This window comes from Pteropus vampyrus, unplaced genomic scaffold, assembly GCF_000151845.1.
Source record: "Pteropus vampyrus isolate Shadow unplaced genomic scaffold, Pvam_2.0 Scaffold40, whole genome shotgun sequence".
NCBI lineage: Eukaryota > Metazoa > Chordata > Mammalia > Chiroptera > Pteropodidae > Pteropus > Pteropus vampyrus.
In genome coordinates, this window is record NW_011888821.1 from 2794038 (window position 1) to 2800724 (window position 6687).

The window sequence follows — 6687 nt, forward strand, 5'->3', positions numbered from 1 at the left end:
AAAAAAAAAATGAGTTTATTGGAAGACTGTGGGGTGGAAGAACAGAGCCAGGGCTGCTCTAGGGAATCTAAGTAAAGAGATTTAAAGATGAGTCTCTTCCATCTGTCAGCTATTTGTTGCTTCTTTATCACTTTGCCTAATCACTTCGTTTAATATTCCCAGGCATGGGAGACTGATGGGTTAGATTTGAGACAAGTGCCTGCCCCTGGAGGATGCGACTTGATTGACAGCCTCACAATGACTGCGTATAATTGGGGAGGGAGAATTCTCCAAAGGAAATAGAGATTCTGATAGAAATGAAGAGGGGAAGTGATTCTGGGCAAGCGAAGATAACACGCGTCCCACATCTATTTGACCTCTCTGCTACAAAACTAATTATTCCTCCTCAGGTCTTTACCATACACATTTAAAAAAAAATTAATATCTTGTAAATAATTTCTCTGGCCACGTTGAATTATGATTGTTTATGGACTTTGCTTTTGTACTTGACTTTGTAGCTTTGTGAACTGGTTTTCAGTGCATCGTTGGTGTTTAGAAATGTTTGTGGTAGTGAATGCATGCATGAGTGTTGACGTGAAAACTCAAAAACAGCCATGTCAAGTTCCACCTTTAAATACAGGTTTCTCCTAAGAGCAAACTCTGCTTCTGGCTTTGAGTTGACAGCTTTTTCATTCTTTTTTCTTCAGGAGGTTTTGGGTCTGGAAACATTGCCTATAAAGAGAATTTGGGTTTAACAAGATTGATTTGCTGTATAGTTTTAATGATCATAACCAGATATATGGTTCCTCTGGAAAAGATGACACCCAAGGACAGAAGAAGAAATTAGCCTTTGCTCATAATAGAGACATTTATGTGGAGAGAATTAAAAGAAAAAGGATCATTTTGGATAAAATATGTAATAACCACACATAAAACTTATTGAATATAAATGCAAAGTAGCCTGGGTTTATGATATACTTGAAAGAAAAAAAAATTAAAAAAACTAAGGCTTTCAATGGATGGAGCACATGGCCTTGAAAACATCCTCTCCCTCTCCTTGCAATTACTGATACCTACTATGTTCCAGGTGCTGAATCGAGCACTTACATCCATTTAATTCTTATAAATCCTGTTTGGTAGGAATCGCTGTCCTCAATTTACAACTGAGAACACTGAAGTTCAGTATAATTATGTAATAGGCCCCAAGTTCAAGCAGCTAGGAATTAGCAGAGGCAGGATTTGAACCCTGGTCTTCCTGATGTCAAAACTGCTGATTTTGCTCCCATTTTAGCCCAAGGATGGGGCACAGGCATAATTTCCCAAAGGAGAACCCAAAGTGCTGACTTCATGATTGGTCTCAGCAGTTGACCCAAGGCTCTTTAAATCTCTTCTCTCTAGGATCTAAGGGGAGCTGAGTTTTCTTGCTAGGAGTCAGAGGATCAACTGGAAGATTCTTTCCTTGCAGGATTTGCCGGTGAAATGCTCCAGTTCTGAGAACAAATCCCGAAGGGGAAAATCCGCTCACCGTAGAAGGGAGATTTCTGCCTGTCTGGAGTTGATGAGGGTGAGTACGTGTGCATGCACGCAGGAGTGAATGTGTTTGCATGTGTAGGTCAGCCTGTGTGCTTTCGCATGAGGCTGTGCATGTGCCTCTGTGAATATTGATGTGTCTCTGCATGTGTATTTTCATGTGTGTCGCGCATTGTGTATTTCATAGTCATTTATGTCTCTGTAGGTGTGCGTGACATGCGTGACATGCATGTGCTGTCTGTGTAGTATAGGCAGGTAGGTCTCTGTTTATCTGTGTGAATGCCTGTGTGTGCACTCACCTATATGCCTGTGTTTGTATATTGTGTATGTGTACATAGAATGACTTACAGCAAGAAATGTGTAGACAGACACCCTTGACTTCTTGCCAACCCGTTTAACAGGTTTCAGAGAGTGACTGTTTACTTCTTGTTGGAACTGCTCTGTTATGCTCTGCAATTTCATTTTCCATTTTATTAAATGGTTTACAAATTTTTTTTTTACAGGTTTGGAAGCTGCCCTATGAGACCTTGCTGCTCAAAATTCTCTAGTCTCAAAACTAAAAAGCCCGACTTTCTCCTGCGATGTTTAAAATAAGCCAAGGAAGTAAAGCTCCCTGGGTGAGAATGTCTATTGGGTCTTTATCTTTTTCCAAATAAACCCCTGTTTATAACTTTCTATTGCCCATCAGATAAAGGATTAGCTGCTGCAAATGGATTTTGTTTATCCTCCATAAATCTCGCTTTGGCAACTCCAGCTCTGCTGATTCTCACATTTCTCATTGTTCTCAACACTGTAGTGTCTTTTATGAGGTTTAGGATTCTGCCCAGCTTTCATGTGACACTAATTTCCTATTGGGCTGTGATTCTGTTTGGTTGGCCTGGATGTTGAGGAGTTTGGCTTTGGTGGCTGATGTCCAGACCTGCCCTATTAGCTCTTCTGAAATATAGAGACAAATTGGGGTATTGGCAGATTCGGCATTGTCTTACATAGCCTGGTGTGAGGCACAGAGAAAGGTTTTGAGTTAAATGGAGCTGTTTTTGATTCTGACTCTGGAACTTAGCAGATGAGTGACCTCGGGCAAGTCCTTTTTGTTTCCTTTTTGCTGTGAATCCTCCGATAACAAAGAGAGTTATAAATTCTTAATTGCAAGGATAAGAAAATAACTTAACCAAAACATTGGTTATTTAATAAGCGTATCGGATAGCTATCGCTGTGTAACAAAGCATCTTAAAATTTAGTGGCTTAACAACTACAAACATTTGTTTATGCTCATGAGTCTTTGTGTTGGCAATTTAGGGGAATGTTGCCGGCCAGTTCTTCTACTCCCAGTGGGGATCCCTCATGTTTCAGTGGTCAGCTGTGGGTCAGCGTGGTGGCTTTTTCGGAAGGTTGGCTTTCTGTTGGTGAGATCTCTTGGTTCTCTTCCACATGCTCTCTCTTCCTCCAGAAGGTTATCTTGGGCTTGTTCTCCTGGTGGTGCCAAGGACCCAAGCGAGACAGCTGAAACCTGCAAAGCCTCTTAAGGCCTTAACTCAGAACCAGAACATAGTCAGATCCACTGTGTTCTATGGGCTAGATCGGGTTGTAAGGCCAGTCCGGACAAAATTGGTGGGAAGACAGACTCTACTTTTTGAAGGGAGGGTCTGAAAAGTCACAGTGGAAAGATGTGTAAGCAGGGAGGTCATTAACCGAGACAAGAGATGCAACCGACCTACGGCAAGAGGCGCTCAATATTTGTTGAACTGCCTGGCACCTAGGAGACGTTTAATGAATATCATATCATTTACCTTTTCAGGTTCTTGACTGAGACCCTATGTAATAACAGACAGATAAAAAGAAGGAAAAAAAAAGTTTCCTGACATGTATACCCGCTGTTTACATAAGCAGGAAAACTGAGGAACTCCTTGAAATGGCCCAAGCCACTACCCTAAATATCACATTCAGCTAAAGACAAAAGAAGTCATTGGGAGGTGGAGGGGAGGACGGTGGTGGGAAGTTGCCAGTCAAAGCACAGCAAACAAGGGGAAAGTTGTTTTGCAAGTTTAAGCCAGTTGCCATCTACATTGATAAAAGTTTCTAGATGTTTAGTCATCCTTCTCTTCCTGGTACAGAGGGAGACACCCTTACAGATGGAGATTTCCTTTATAAATGTAAATTTTCTCACAAAAGGATAATTTCTACTGGGTTTTCGGCGCTTCCCCTGTGTCTGCTGTTTCTTAAAAATAAGCAGCATAAAATAATCCTTATGCCAAAGAAGCATATTTTGGGGTTGGAAATTCTGCTCCCCTTCACCATATAAACCACAATCTCTGTGCGGTCGTCTCAGCCCAGGTTTGCGTTCATTCACGGCTTTCTGATTTTTCTGTCTCTCATCCTGTTGCAATCCCATCAAGGCTTGATTCTTCCCTTCTAGCATGGTAGGGATTCAGAATGCACCCTGGTAGCTCACTTCTTCAGAATGATGAAACTAAAAACATACCAAATGCTTACTCCTCTCCAAGCCCTATGTTACATTCTTTGCTTGCATTATTAATTTTTACCTTACTATCGTTGAAGAGGAAAAAAAAATTTCCTCTGCCTTTCTAGGTTCTTCTGGCTGGTCTAAGAATTAAATGGATATGAGACAAATCAATAGGAGAAAATCAAAGTTAATTATGTGTGTATGGGAAACCCACATACACGTGAGTGATCCCAAAGACCGTCAGGAAAAATGAGGCTTACGTGCCATTTTGAGCTAAGAGAAAGGGGTAGGGTTCTGGGACTTCGCAGGGAAGGAAGGTCGTTCATGGGACGATGAAAAGAGCAAATGCTTCACAAACAAATGTTTGCCATGCTGTGTGAGACAACGGGACACAGAGAGGACTTTTAACAAACAGTCTTTGCTAGATTCTTCCCTATCTATCACATCCTAGTTAATATTGTATGGTAGATAGTCATCTATGGCAATAGTGCCTTCCTGGAGCAGGTCTTCTATCTAAATTCTTTCAGTCAAGGGGAAGATTCTTCTTGAATCTTTCATTTCCTAAAATAATCAGCCTAACAGAATCCTTATGGCAAACAGACACATCTTGGGGTGGCAAAATTTTGTTCCTCTATATCATAGCCCTGTAAGGGGGGCGACTTAATCATGCCCAGAATGCAGACAAGGCGGGGTGAAGTAGCCCACCCACGGTCACTTAGCTAGCAGAAGTGACCTTGGAAGATTCAAACCCAGTTTTTAAAGTTCATGCTTTAGTAACTATGTTAAACTGTCTCCTCTACCTAGGGTGACAAACTCAATCCTGTTTTCTGGGGGATTTTCCTGGTTTGAAAACCAAAATTCCCGCATCCCGTAAAATCAACCTATCCCGGGCAAAGGAATAATTTGTCATTCGACCCCAACCTGAGCCTTCTTGCATCATCAGACCCAGATCAATATCTCAGACTCCTCCCACTTCCCCAGTCCTGATCCGTAAGGATGTTCCCACGTCCTGCTCTCTCTTCAATTCTTGACTCCTGTCTTATTGCTTCATTCTCGCCTGTGCAGTCTTGTGTGCCATCCGCATCTGGTTTGTTCTACTTTGGAAATGCACACGGCACCGCAAGCTACTTCTGGCGCTGGAATTCCTCACCTCACCTCAATAGCTGAAACCTCCTTGGGGTCCCTGGGGGGTGGAACAAAGTAGAAATCCCATCTGGTTTGCAGACTCGTAGGAAACTTACTGTCCTTTTATTGCCTTCCAGTGGCACCAGAGGAGCAGGCATCGCCTTCTCCTTACTGTGACATCTTCACTAAATTGCTCCCATCACCCTAACAACCCAATTGTCATGATAAGCAATGGGGTATTGACAGGAAAGTGGGGAGAAACTAATATCCAAGGGAGTACCCCCCTCCCCGGCAACTCAAACACGTTTGCCCTTAAGAATCTTATCTTCCTTTTATTCTTAGACTCTTAAAATGAAATACCTCTGACAATTATCATTTAAAAACCTCTGCTCAGATCAAAGGACTGCAAACATCTAGGCCTCAGAGATACTGCTCAGAACCACACTCATTCTCTCCGTAATGCAGCATAGACGTCTACCTAGTAAATATGAAGAAAGCGGAAAAAGAATAAATATATTAGAAACATTGACCTAGCTTTGCTGCGGAACCAGAAAATTGAATTTGCCCTGTTCCAAATGAGCAGCTCTCCTTGGAAGGAAGATTCGCTAAGCTTGACCTCTAAGGAATCTGAAGATACCCAAGAGAGCACAGGAGAAGTGGTCCTGTAGGATGTTTCTATAGAAAACATTCTTCACTCAGACATCGAGGGCGCAACAGGTAAAGCGACCAAAAAAAAAAAAAAATAAAAATAAAAAAAATAAAAAATATTAGCGTAAGCACTCCAGCTGCTCAAAGTTGAATATTAAACAAAAACCCCCAGTGCTTCACGTTGCTGGAGGTTGGCCTGCATTTGTGGTACACAACAGGAATTGAATCAATATTCACCCAGCGAAACAAATTAGGAATGAGCAGTTCGCACTAAGCCAAGCATGCCAAGCTCTCTGAGGACGAAGGAATGAAAGCTCTCCTCGGTCTTCTGTGCGTGTCCCAGAGAACATCAAAAAGCTCCCCAAGGTTAACTCCAGAATAAAAAAAAAAGACCTTTGACAATAATTGTGAGAATTTCCATTAGATAAAGTAAATGGGATTTTTAAAAAATACTTCTTGGTCGCTATCAGGTCTATGCTGAGAAAATAATGGAAAAAAAACCCAGTAAAAATGCTTTTCAAAATTAATGGGGAATAATATTGGGGAGTATGATAATCCCCTACCGATGAGAGCAATCTAATTTCTGGAAATGGCCATCGTGTTGGGTAGATTTTCCATAATGTCAATGATTTAATGGTTAATAGTGATAATAATTGGGAATGGCAAAGGAACCTAAATAGTTGGCTAGTCACAGAGCCCAGGAAGTGGGGGATTGTCAGTCAATCATTTCTGCCTTTTTTGGCATCTCAGTTTGTTTCCTTATCTCATTCACTTGGCAGATTCTGTGAGTTGAGGGGAAGGAGGGGGACATCGTGTGCCTCCTGTCTTCGGCAGCGAATCAGAGGCAAGATTTCTAGTTTTATGGGAGACTGGAAGTTGGCAATCCTGTCTGTTTCTCATCCTGGCTGCCCATCAGAATTCCTGGGAAAATTAAAAAAAAAAAA